Below are 13002 nucleotides of genomic sequence, written 5' to 3' on the forward strand. Positions count from 1 at the left end.
ACATTAGTTTTCGAAATGTTGCCGTGCAGCTGGGGGGCATGAAGGAGGAGGCTGGGGCCGGAATTGTCTGATTGCCGTGACTGTAAAGTGCTTTTACATTAACTTAAGTAGATTACAGCAAAGGGTTTCTGGATTAACGTTCACGCAGCAATTTGATGAAAACAGAGCGTCATGCAGTTTGAATTGAGAGCGTTTAGCGAGTTCCCGGTAATCGTAATGCGATTTCTGAAATATACGAGTCCCTGCTGGTCGTGAAGTAGCAGTGCGTTTTGACTGGGGAATCCAGCGGCAGTACCAGGATGAGCTTTTAGTCATACTGTGGTTCTATAAGCCTAAATACAGACGTAAGAAAAAAACCAGCAAATACGAATGGGATAAAAAAAAAATCTGTTCATCTGCAGCAGTTTCTCTATGAAAACAGACAAACTGTACTTATGGTCAATAGTTGGAATATAGAAGTTTGAAATCTGTTTCTTACATTTGACCTTTTTAGATTTTAAAACGTCATTTAACCTGATTTTAGTCACTTCCTGAACCTGGTTCGTTCTCGGCCTTCAGCCCAACATGAGGCTTTGCTCTTGTTTCTATTAAGATAAGATAAGATAAGATAAGATAAGATAAGGTGCCTTTATTGATTTCACAAAAGAGAAACTTACTTGTTACATTCTGCTCTTAAGGACTCATGAGCATGAAAGACAAGAAATGTGCAAACAGTTAGATAAGAATAGAGGTATCTTATATACAATCAAGAACCCTAAGGGCCAAAAATATTTACAGTAATAAGTAATAATAAGTAAATAAAAAAATAGGACAAAAAGATAAAAATCACAGACTATAATAAAGTATAATAAGTTCTAGGGGGAGCAAAATATACAGTAAGATGAAATAATAGGAAATTAAACTATGATGGGGGGGGGGGGGCGCGGCAAAGTGTAGAATAAAGCACAATAAACATACTATAGTAAAAACTAATACCAGTGTTGGCAGTGCAGGTTCAGTCCTAGTACAAGGGGTCAATTAAGTGACGTAGATAAAGTAGATATTGTTTTCGTTTCTGTAATTGTCATTCTTATGAGCATTTATATCATTATAGGTGGACTTCCTGAAAACCAACAACGCACTCGACAAAGCAAGAAAAGTCCGAAGTCTGTATGTCTGAGTCGTTTAAAAGTAACTTGAGGAAAATTATGATAAAAAAAAGAAAAAAAAAAGAAAAAAAGAAAGCGTCGAACTGCAGTAAAAGTCAAAACGCAGGCGGTTTTTCCGGCCCGCCTGCTCCTGCGCCGTGTTCCGCCCCCCGATCGGCGTCAAGTCTGTGGAGCCGAGAACTCACTCAGGTGGAAAATTTAAATATTAAAGGGTCAGTTTGAGGCTGACGAGGAGGAGGGGGGAGAAAAACAAAACGCCGTAAACGTCGCTCAGAACACGAGTGAATTAGACGAGCCTGCTAACGTGGACGGATCTGAACGCCTCCGCCGCCTCCCGGGAGGTGGAGGTGAACGGCGTCAGGTAGCAGCTCGTGAATGACGGCGTTTGTGGAAACGGGACTTGAGGCTCACAAAGAGGGCATTTAGAGGGAGCGAGGGGGCTCACATCTGGAGGGGAACTGAAATACCAACCAATTAACCACAACGCCTGGTCCTCGCCGGAGTCTGCAGGCCGTCGTCAGGTTTCAGCGCCGCCACCGCCGCCGCCGCCGCCATTCCAATCCTCTTCTACCCGCCTCTGCTCCTTTAGCGGAGACGGCTGAGCGTAAAACTACCGTATTTTCTGGACTATACGTCTCGTGACGCACAGAAAACGTGTCGCAAGCTTTAAAAGTAACCGGAAATCTCATTTATTTCTCCATTTCCACATGTAAGTTGATATTCCTGAACCACTTCCTGTAGCTTCCTGTGAATAAAACAGAGTTTACAGGTACGACGCTGGGTGTTTTTTTCTTTTCCCCCCTCATCACCGAAGTCAAACGAGGCAACGTGAGCCTCCGGCTGGAGACGCCGGAAGAAGCTCCGTGAACCCGGTTAGTGGTGTCGGTTAATGGAGACGTGGGGGTGGGGGGGGGTGAAGGGTGAGGGGGGGGGGGTCAAAAGCCTCCGGCGTGAGACGACCGACGCTCACGTGTCGTCTTCCGTCTCACGCGCACGTCTGCGTGGAGCTCCGGGACCCTCGGAGCCGCCATCGCTTCCAAAAACACAAACAGAGTTTGGCTGTTTGACCCGGAGGCCAGAGGACGGCCAGCATTTACCCAGTGTGTGTGTGTGTGTGTGTGTGTGTGTGTGTGTGTGTGTGTCCTTCGGGGGGTCTGCGCTCTATAAATAGACACCATGTTTGTCCCACCGACTCTCGCTCACATTCCTCTCCAGCTCCATCAGCTTCTCTCCAGCTGACGTCACCTGGGCGATAATAACCGAGGCTCCGCCCCCTCCACTCTTGTTTTTTTTTTTTTTTTCTTTTTTAGGCCCTGGCTGCCATGGAAACGGAGCCCAGGCGAAGAGGAGGGACGACGCGAGAGACGATGGACACCCGGGCGGTTGGTTGGGAGTGATTTATGGGACGTGTCCGAAGCTTTTCATCGTTTTAACCGATTCCACATTTTACCTCCTCGTGAAAAAAAAATCCACGTCTGAAAAGTGCCGCTGGGGAGTTTTGTTTGTCTGAACGTCTCAAGTTGATTCTTCTTTCTTATCTTATCAGTCAACATCTTCCTGAAGGTTGGATTTTTTTTGGGGGGGGGGGGGGGGGGAGTTCGTTCACCCAAAACGTCCTGGCCGCGATTATTATTTTCATAAAATGTGATTCCAGTGGTCCCTCGTTTATCACAGCGGTTACGTTCTAAAAATAACCCGCAATAAGCGAAATCCGCAAAGTAATTAACTTCTTCTTTTTTTTTTCACAAGTAATATATATGTTTTAAGGCTGTAAAACCCGTCACCACACACTTTTATACACTTTTCTCAGACAGGAATTAACATTTTCTCACATTTCTCTCTTGTTTAAACTCCCAAAGTTCAAACCCTCGTGGATTTTAAATCATAAACATTCCTCTGCCTTTTGGCTGCGACTGCAAGGTGCCTTTGTCGGTGCAGAACGTTTCATCGACATTGTGGAGCTCATCAGGAACAGAACTTGCAAACATGCAGCACTTCAGAGTCTCACTGCTATCGATCAGACATTGATGTATATTTGGCAAGTCGAACGCATTCGCGTACGTGAGACACGACACGGAGATTGATTGACAAGGGTCTACGGTCCCTTAGCCAATCAGGACGCATAATACAATGTGCAGGTTCTCTCTTAGCCAATCAGGACACAGAATCCAATGTGCAGGTTCTCTCTTAGCCAATCAGGACACAGAATCCAATGTGCAGGTGCACTCTTAGCCAATCAGGACACGGAACACAATGTGCAGGTTGTCTCTTAGCCAATCAGGACACAGAATCCAATGTGTAGGTTCTCTCTTAGCCAATCAGGACATGGAACACAATGTGCAGGTTGTCTCTTAGCCAATCAGGACACAGAATCCAATGTGCAGGTTCTCTCTTAGCCAATCAGGACACGGAATACAATGTGCAGGTTCTCTCTTAGCCAATCAGGACACGGAATCCAATGTGCAGGTTCTCTCTTAGCCAATCAGGACACAGAATCCAATGTGCAGGTTCTCTCTTAGCCAATCAGGACACAGAATCCAATGTGCAGGTTCTCTCTTAGCCAATCAGGACACGGAATCCAATGTGCAGGTTCTCTCTTAGCCAGTCAGGACACAGAATCCAATGTGCAGGTTCTCTCTTAGCCAATCAGGACACAGAATCCAATGTGCAGGTTCTCTCTTAGCCAATCAGGACACAGAATCCAATGTGCAGGTTCTCTCTTAGCCAATCAGGACACAGAATACAATGTGTAGGTTCTCTCTTAGCCAATCAGGACACAGAATACAATGTGTAGGTTCTCTCTTAGCCAATCAGGACACCGAACACTGTACGTGTTCATACGCCTTTAAAAAAAAAAAAAAAAACATGCAAAATTGCACACACAAAAATCTGTGAAACAGCGAGGCCGCGAAAGCTGAACCGTGTTATAGTGACGGACCACTGTATTCATAAAACACATTTTTGTTGTTGGATTTAGCGCGAAAAATCTGATTCGGTCATCTGTAAAGTTAGACTGAGAAAATAAGAATTTGTATTGTTTTGTGTCTCGTTGTGTGTTTTTTTCCCACTTCTGCAGCAGGTCTTCACTGGTCCCTCCACAGGAGGAGGCCCAACCGGGAGTGTGTGTGTGTGTGTGTCTGTGTAAGTGTGTGTTTGTGTGTCACTGCAGGGACATGACAGCGTTAACTCCCCCGGCCGTCGGGACCCCCCCTCGCTGAACGAGTCGCCCCGAAAAGTCAATCATGAGGCGCGAGAGACTCGACTTGAGGAGCAGCGGCTTCACCTTGTTAGTCACTGGTGTTTCTTCTCGCCGACACACACACACACACACACACACACACACACACACACACACACACACACACACACACACACACACACACACACACACACACACACACACACACACACACACACACACACACACACACTCTGGTAGACAGATGGTTCTCTCTGTGTGAGGAAGCCGATCTGATTCAGTGCAGAGACTCCCCGTCACCTCCTCTTCCTCCTCCTCCTCCTCCTCCTCCTCCTCTTCCTCTCTAAATTTCCTTCCACTCATCTCTTTTTGTTCCCTCCTTTTATGTATAAATAGATTTTCACACTCATCTGCCTCCAGTTAATATCCAGACTCCTTCACTGGGCGTCAGAAGAGTTCAGGACCGAACGGCTTCAGACCCAAACGGAAACTCGTCGCCGTCTTTTCACGCTTCTCCTCCTCCACCTCCACCTCCACCTCCTCCTCCTCTCTGGATCAATTCCACTCCACAGGAGCGCCGGCGCCATCGACTCCCTCCAATCCGGACACATTCTGGGTTTCTGTACTTTCTTTCAAGCGCCTCAAAAAAAAAAAAAAAAAGGGTCGATAAACCTTTCCTTCCATTCTCGTCTTCTAAAATTGAGCCCAGACTCGTCGGCGTTCCCGGAGAACCGGCGGCCGTCATGTGAAGCCGCCACCTGCAGCACCTCCACACCTCCACGGCAATGAAAGACATAAGAAATGACGAGAACGTTGCGCTAAATAACGTTTGAACTCTGACTGGCCGGGAAACAAGGAGCAAAGAGGGGGGGGGGGGTCAAAGGTCACGTGTGAAAACAAGCCCAGCGTCACGGTGAGAGGTCAAACACTTTCCCAGACGTCAAACCGTTTGACTTCACGTGGATTCGAGGAGTCACATTCTCCAGCTGTTACGCTCCGTCACACCGTTTCCAGCTCCGCCTTGATTTTCCCCCCATTAGAATGTCGGACCCTAGGAGCTACATTCACAATCTGCTGTGTCTGTGTGAGCTGGACTGGCTCCGCCCATCTATGGGAAGATGGAGGAAGTACTTCCCTCTCGTGGCGCCATGTGCCAGAGCAGAGCTGCCTGGTTGTGGGAGGAGTCAAAAAGGGGGAGGGGCCTACCTTGATTGTGATTGGCTAAAACCCCCCGATGACACTATAGAGGGTTTGATTTCTGATTGGCTGCTTGGAGCAACACACTTTTTAAAAGAGAGAGAGAGAGAGGACACACTTTATACACCTCTGGGGCGTCGTTCCAGATGTGGGGACGATTTCTTACTGCTGGAAAACCTTTAGGAAGCCAATTTTGTGTAATATGAACCATTTATACGTTTCTGGTGAAGATGCATAAGAGGGAACTTTTAAAAAACATTGTAGTTAACATGCCGGGCCACTAGAGGGTGCTGTCATTTGTTTTTGCAATGAAACCACACACACACACAGTGTTTTCCTCCAGAGCGTCATGACTCCCAGTCCCATAGTCTCCTGGAACTTGGTGCTTTTATTTTGACAGTCACAGTAATAACACTCTAACTCGGGAGGTCTGTCCACTAGAATGTCTGTGTTCTCGCACCGCTAAAGTTTATTACCACGAAACATTCTGTTACAAAAACAAACAGCAGCAGCGCCCACTAGTGGCGGTTCCTCTCGTCGGGACACAAACAACATAGAACCGATCGTGTTTCCTGCACTCTTAATAATTCCTTACCGTCGAACGCCGACATTCATTGTCGTGTCCTTGAACCGACTGACACATTTATTATTAAATATCAGGATTTAATCTGCGTCTGTGCGTCTTGCTAACAGGAGAACATGTTTGCGGAACAACTGGAGTGTCACAAACACAGCGAACGATAAGAATGATAATGGAGCTCTCATCAAATCAGCAGATCAGGTGTGTGATGTCTGTTTTGTCGTCTCATTTCGGTTCCTTCCAGTTAATTAAGAGGTTTTTTTCTTTCTTTCTTATAAACGAGTCGAGCTTCTTCTTCTTCTTCTTCTTCTTCTAGCGAGTCCTTCAGACACTTCCTGTCAGGCTGAGTGCAACCCGACCTGCCGGACCTGCCATCAAATATTCAGCAGCTCCTTTCACGGCGTCTTGGGACTCTCCAGGAAACACACCACCGCCCCGTGTGTGTGTGTGTGTGTGTGTGTGTGTGTGTGTGTGTGTGTGTGTGTGCAGCCGACAGCCCAGGCTATCCGAGGGCCTCTCTGTTTAACACACAACTCTCCCATTACCTCCCATAACTACCGATAAAAACCATAACGCCACAGTAATGGCTGATAACATTTAAACTGTATTGATACCAGTGTTTACTGCAAAGCCCAGAGATACAATAAAAAAACAAACAAATAAGAATAATAAGAATAATCCGATGGGCAGGAGGGGAAAAAAAAGGTGTTAAAGAAATCTGGTTCCAAATTGGAAGGTGAATATGAAGTCGCACTTTCAACTCGTGGAAAAAAAGGAAAGTTCGTCGACGTTTCAAGTGAAAACGCCTCGTTTTTCGGAAACGTTTTCGAAAACGACGTCCGTTCACACAGCGACGACAGAAACACACCCCTCCCCCCTCCTCCCCCTGCCCCTCCCCCGCGCGTTCAAACACGATTTAAAAATTTTATGTGAACTGAAGTTAATTAATTCACAACTAAATATTGATTTCTAAGTCGTTTAACGGAGGTAAAAAAAACTAAAAACTGCTTCCAGTCACTGCATCTGTGTGTGTGTGTGTGTGTGTGTGTGTGTGCTTGTATAACAGGGGTTAAGGGGGGACGTTTGAGGCAATATGACCCCGAGGTGACGGCGGCATTTGAAGGTCGTCCACAGTCAAACACACACCAACGCAGAGCTCCGAGTGTGTGTGTGTGTGTGTGTGTGTGTGTGTGTGTGATGTGTGTGTGTTTGTTTCCTCTCCTGCAGCGACTGAACCTATAAAACCTCCACAAATCTCCAGTCAGTAAAACACAAGCAGGATAACTTGAGCATTAATGATCATTTTCATTGATTTTTATGAAAAGTCTGGATTTTTTTTAACTTTATTTATCTTTGTTGTCGTTTCGGATTCTTCTGATTCATCAGTTCTTCAGAATTCTGTGTGAACGTGAGGAAACCAGGTGACGAGTTGATGGTTCATGTGAATAAATACTTGCTGTGGCCGATATTAGTATATATATATATATACACACACTCATATACACACTCAGTATTAGTGAGGACGAAATGTAGAAAATAAAAAGTTCTACACGTTTTCTGTCCTCAGTAAAACTTTTATAGACAAAGTCTTTATCGTCTCCTCCTCCATCTGAATCTCACTCCATCACTTCGGATTTATTCATTTATTTCCACTTCACTTCATGCGAATAATGTTTTTTATTGTTGCAATATCCAGATAAAGAGGTGAGGAAATATTAGGAAATGAGGAATGAGAGGAGGAGTAAAAAGAAACTAAACGGAGGTGAAGTGCAGAGAGAAAAGAGTGAAAAAGGAGAGATCAATACTCTCCTTTTTACAGAAATGCAGGAAAACCCCATCAAATGGAAGGATTTCCTGAAACGACCTGATTATAAAAGAAACAGTCTTTTATTTCCTATGTTTTATTTTCCACTTATCACATTTCAGGTTCATTTGTAAAAGCGATGCACTTTTAGTAAATATAACCGAATGTTCTTCCAAATAAAGGAAGAAAAAAAACCCAGCCAAAGGCGTTTTATTAAAATGAGATTCTGACCTCATTTATTGTTCAATTATAAATTAATTGGGCCTAAATTAACTCTTTACAGGACATTTTCTACATTTTTAAAGCCACTAAATGTGCTATTTTAAGTCATTAAGTCTGATTTAATCTGCGAAAAATATCCTCCGAATGGGAAAACTAGTAAAAACCAGCAGTTTAAGACCAAGTTTGACCAAAATAAGTAAATAATTTGTAAAACGAACGAGAAAAAAGGAGCAAATGACAGTTTTATTTTTAAAAAAGACAAAATGTGTGAAGTTGCAGTTTAATCCATCGACTGACAGCCAATCAGAGCGTTCGATCAGAAGGTGACCTCTGACCCCAGTGACATCATCGCCACTGCAGCCTCAGAGGGATGAATAAATCAAACGCACCTTCTGCTTGCAGCTCCTCTGAACTAATCTGTCCTGAGTGGTGTGTGTGTGTGTGTGTGTGTGTGTGTGTGTGTGTGTGTCCTGACTGAGCTCACGTCACAGATTTCCTCTTTTCTTCTGCAGAATTCAGATTTTAAAAAAAACAAAGGAACGTTGCACTTGAATAAATCAGCAGAAGCTGAATTATTGTGACGAACAGGAGACAATAAAAGTTTTTATAGAATAAATGAGAATAATCATGTTTTAATTAGAGTCTTAAAATGTGCTCAATTAAAAAATAAATCATTAAAGCAACATTTACAAGAAGTGACAAAAACATCCTGGAAATTTAATTAAAAGAGTTAAATTGTAACCAAAATAAACTAACAAATATGAATAAAATACATAAATTAACATTTAATGTTCTTCATAATATGATTAAAGTCCATTTAGGTTCATTTTGGACTTTGTTATAGAAAATTAAAGCTCAATCTGAATAATAAAGACAAATTATTAATGAAATATATAAAAATGATAACATCAGATTATAGAGCATCTTCCGCCTCTGACATCAGATTATAGAGCATCTTCCTCCTCTAATCCAGATTATAGACCATCTTCCTCCTCTAATCCAGATTATAGACCATCTTCCTCCTCTGACAGCAGATTATAGAGCATCTTCCTCCTCTAATCCATATTATAGAGCATCTTCCTCCTCTTACATCAGATTATAGAGCACCTCCCCCCTCTAACATCAGATTATAGAGCATCTTCCTCCTCTAATCCAGATTATAGAGCATCTTCCTCCTCTAACACCAGATTATAGAGCATCTTCCTCCTCCAACATCAGATTATAGAGCATCTTCCTTCTCTAACATGACATGTGAAGGTTTGTTTTTTCCCGACTGCACTTGAACGCAGCGCTTTCCTGCAAAACAAAGTCTCCACATGTGACGCTGGTGTACAAAACAAGCACACCCCTCCAGCAGATGCGAAAACTTTCAAATGTTTGACTTTTGATTCGGAGCAGAAAACAGCTGCGGCGAAGCTCAAGCACCACCCGCCTCGCACCCAGAACCCCACCCGCTCCAAATGTCAGCCACTCCACAACAGCTGCAGCGTGTTCCCACCTGCTGGGAGACAAATCACGAACCAAGCGCTCCCACAACAACCACACCTCTATCGCCCATAAGGTTTCTTTCATTTGTGAACAGAAAAAAAAAAGCTCCTTCCCCCCCACACACCCTTCTCAGCCCACAGGCCTGTGCCTTCAATTTCACCTTTCAGGTGGTGTAAATCAAGCGCTCCCTCACTGTCCCAGGGGATTGAAATTTAGTCTGCACCAGACAACAGGGTGCCACGAAACAAACGAACCCCTCCAGCGTGACACACTGAACGCCTTTTAATTGAGCATATGGAGAATAATAAAACAAACGCGCCCCTTGTTACCTCAGAGGTCAAAGAGTCAAACTGCCCCCTGGGTCACTACGAAACAAGCGCTCCCTGACCCGGCGCTTTAACTTCACACCGATTCTCAACCCCACCCCCCCTTCAGGAAGCACGTCTCTCCAGCATCCTCAGGCCTCAACTCATCAAAATCAAGCGCTCCTCTCTGCTCAGGAGAGCCACTCAATCAAACCAACCCACCCGCAACTATTCTATAAGTCCTTCAAACCAAGCGCTCCCTTTCTTTTTAACGGTTGTATGAATCTCCTCTCGTCCTTCATCATCTGAGCCATTCCCATTCAGCATACCACGGACCACAAACCAAGCGCTCCCTCCACCTGGAGAGCACTTCCACCAACTTCAGAGAGCATCCACCCGTCTTCCTTTGTTCCCACACCGCCCACCCGTCTCTTCAACAGACGCCACCTCCAACAGAGCCCAAACCAAGCGCTCCCTTCATGACCGGCGGCCAGAACGAAATCAAACGCATCCCATTTCATTCTCCCGCCTCCACTTCAGACCCCGCCGTTCACTGCACTCTGTCTGCTGGAGCAGCTGCACTAATCCCCTCCCGTCTCTTATCCACCGCGTCCTCTGGCGAACCAGAGATCCCAAAACAAGCGCTCCTTTGACCCCAGGAGTGGCGGGGCACGTACGCAAACAAACCAGAAGTCTGCACTGCCCGACAACAAGCGCTCCTTGATCAACTTCACAGCTTCTCTTTACCACGCATGCAGTGCTAGTACAAAACAAGCACTCCCATAATTTGTACCATATTCCCCCTCGTTTATGCATGGAAATCAAGCGCTCCCTTCAAGCATCCAAGAGGATTTTCGTGTCCCTTTCAGGCTTATCAACTGCAACGGGAGGCGTCACAAAACAAGCGCTCCTTTGACCTCTAAAGCATCCCAACAGATTCTAAAATCTCGGTTCCCGCACCGCCCGACACACACGAAACAAGCCGATACACAACACAAAAACAGCGCACCTGCCAGAAAAAATCCCTCCTGAACCCATTTGCCTTCATCTGGTACGAAAGATCAAAGCAACATAAATCAAACGCACCTCCTCTCTCCTGCGCTTGTCACCTTTCGCTGTGTATAATTGTAATACGAAAACAAGCGCTCCTTTTTGAACTTCACAAACCTGAAGCGTCGACTTCAGGGGGGGTAACTGCGACCGAATGAAGCGCACCTTTCTCAAGCTCGCTCACTTCACAAGGTGCACAGTGACTCGAAACGAGCGCTCCTTGATTTGTAGTTTTTAGGCCTTGTTCCTCTCTCCGTGCCACTTCCTTCCTCACACGTGTAAATCAAGGCGCTCCTATAGGCCACCTTCTCTCTTTCGGACCACCGACTGTAAAATGCAAAACCCGGCCTCCCAGGAAATGATCTGAAAAGCAGTGCAAACCAAGCGCTCCTCCTCCTGAAGTACCCGAATAAACCAAAACATCCTTTTTCACCTGGCTCCCAAAACAAGCGCTCCCATGATTCAACAAGGAACTCCAACAAAATCAAACGAACCCCACTCTCCTATCAATGTCCTCCTATTCTACACACATAAACCAAGCGCTCCTTTCTCAGTGGCTACAAGGCTGACCTCTCGGGCAACATGGTCACCCTCACATTCAACAAAATCAAGCGCTCCTTTCTTAGTGGCTACAAGGCTGACCTCTCGGTCACCCTCACATTTAACAAAATCAAGCGCCCCTTTGGTTTCCTCGTCATGGAGCTGCATGTCACATGTCTCCACACCGCAGTGATGTCAAAACCAAACTAACCCCCTCCTCTGACCACATCCGTCTACTGAGCGTGTGAAGCATCATATAACAAGCGCACCCCATTGTTACCTCAATGTTTAAGAGCTGCATCCTCAAAAATGAAGAGTCCAGCTGCCATCTGGAGCTCAACGAACCAAGCGCCCCTTTTTAAACACCTCCCGGCCTGCGGCACAGATTGTGGTGACGATTAAACGATTAAACCAAAAACCAAGCGCACCTCATCCTGGAGGCACTGGAGGTTAGACTCCACAGAGCAAAACACAAGTTCAACACAAAATCAAACAAACCCCCCATGTTCTGTCCCCGAGATTAACCCTCACCCCCAAAAAATCAAGCGCCCCCTTTCATTATTCCAAAACCTGGGATCTCAGTTTGTGTGTGTTCGATCTGGCAGAGATGAAACTAAATCAAACAAACCCCTCACCTGACCTGTGTCGTGGCACCGAATGCACAACAAAACAAGTGCTCCCTTTAGCACCTCCTCACCTGGAGTGTCCAGTGGAGGCTCGGCTCATTGTTTCAGAGAGAAACAAATCAAACCCACCCCTGCTGCTCCTCCAGATAATGAGGCATTCATTCACGCCACAAACCAAGCGCCCCCCCCCGTCTGCCTTGGTGACGTTCATGGCACTACAAACCAAGCGCGCCCTCGAGCATCTCCTGACCTGGACACAAACTGCGATGGTAATGAAATCAAACCAACCTCTTCCAGTTACTACACCACAAAACAAGCGCCCCTCTGAACTTGAACTCACATCCACAGAGACCTTATTACAATACAGCTGCAGCAAAATCAAGCGCACCCCGAGGCCTCTTCTCGCTCCCTCAGCAGGTGTGTCTTGAATGACAAACCAAGCGCTCCCCTGATCACCTCCAGTGAAACAGCTCAAAGTAAAACTGGGGAATAAAGTGCAACCCCTCCCCACCTGCTCCCTCCATAATTCATCCTGCTGTCCTGATCTGCAGCGCGTGACAAACCGAGCGCTCCCTTCATTACCTCACTGCTGGAGCCCCCCCCTCACGTGCACGAGCACCGTCCTCACCCCCCCCCCCCCCTTAACTGGCATGTGATGCACCACAAACCGAGCGCTCCCCCCCCCCCCCCCCCCTTCTCACATCACCTCTTCCTACTCCTGCAGCTGGCATGTGAGGAGTGTAAAATCAAGCGCACCCCTCTTTCTGAACCTCCAGACCCGCAGCTTCACATCAACAACGGGTTTTTTTTTTTTTTTTCCTGCAACATCACAAAAAAAAAAAC

The 13002-nt window shown here is 45.9% G+C and overlaps 1 protein-coding gene across 1 annotated transcript in view; it reads right to left on the reverse strand.

The window, feature by feature from the left end:
- Positions 1–13002, reverse strand: part of mgat4b (alpha-1,3-mannosyl-glycoprotein 4-beta-N-acetylglucosaminyltransferase B) — a 53697-nt gene that overhangs the window by 40469 nt on the left and 226 nt on the right. The gene's annotated exons all lie outside the window — the stretch shown is intronic.

This window comes from Blennius ocellaris, assembly GCF_963422515.1.
Source record: "Blennius ocellaris genome assembly, chromosome: 9".
NCBI classification, from domain to species: domain Eukaryota; kingdom Metazoa; phylum Chordata; class Actinopteri; order Blenniiformes; family Blenniidae; genus Blennius; species Blennius ocellaris.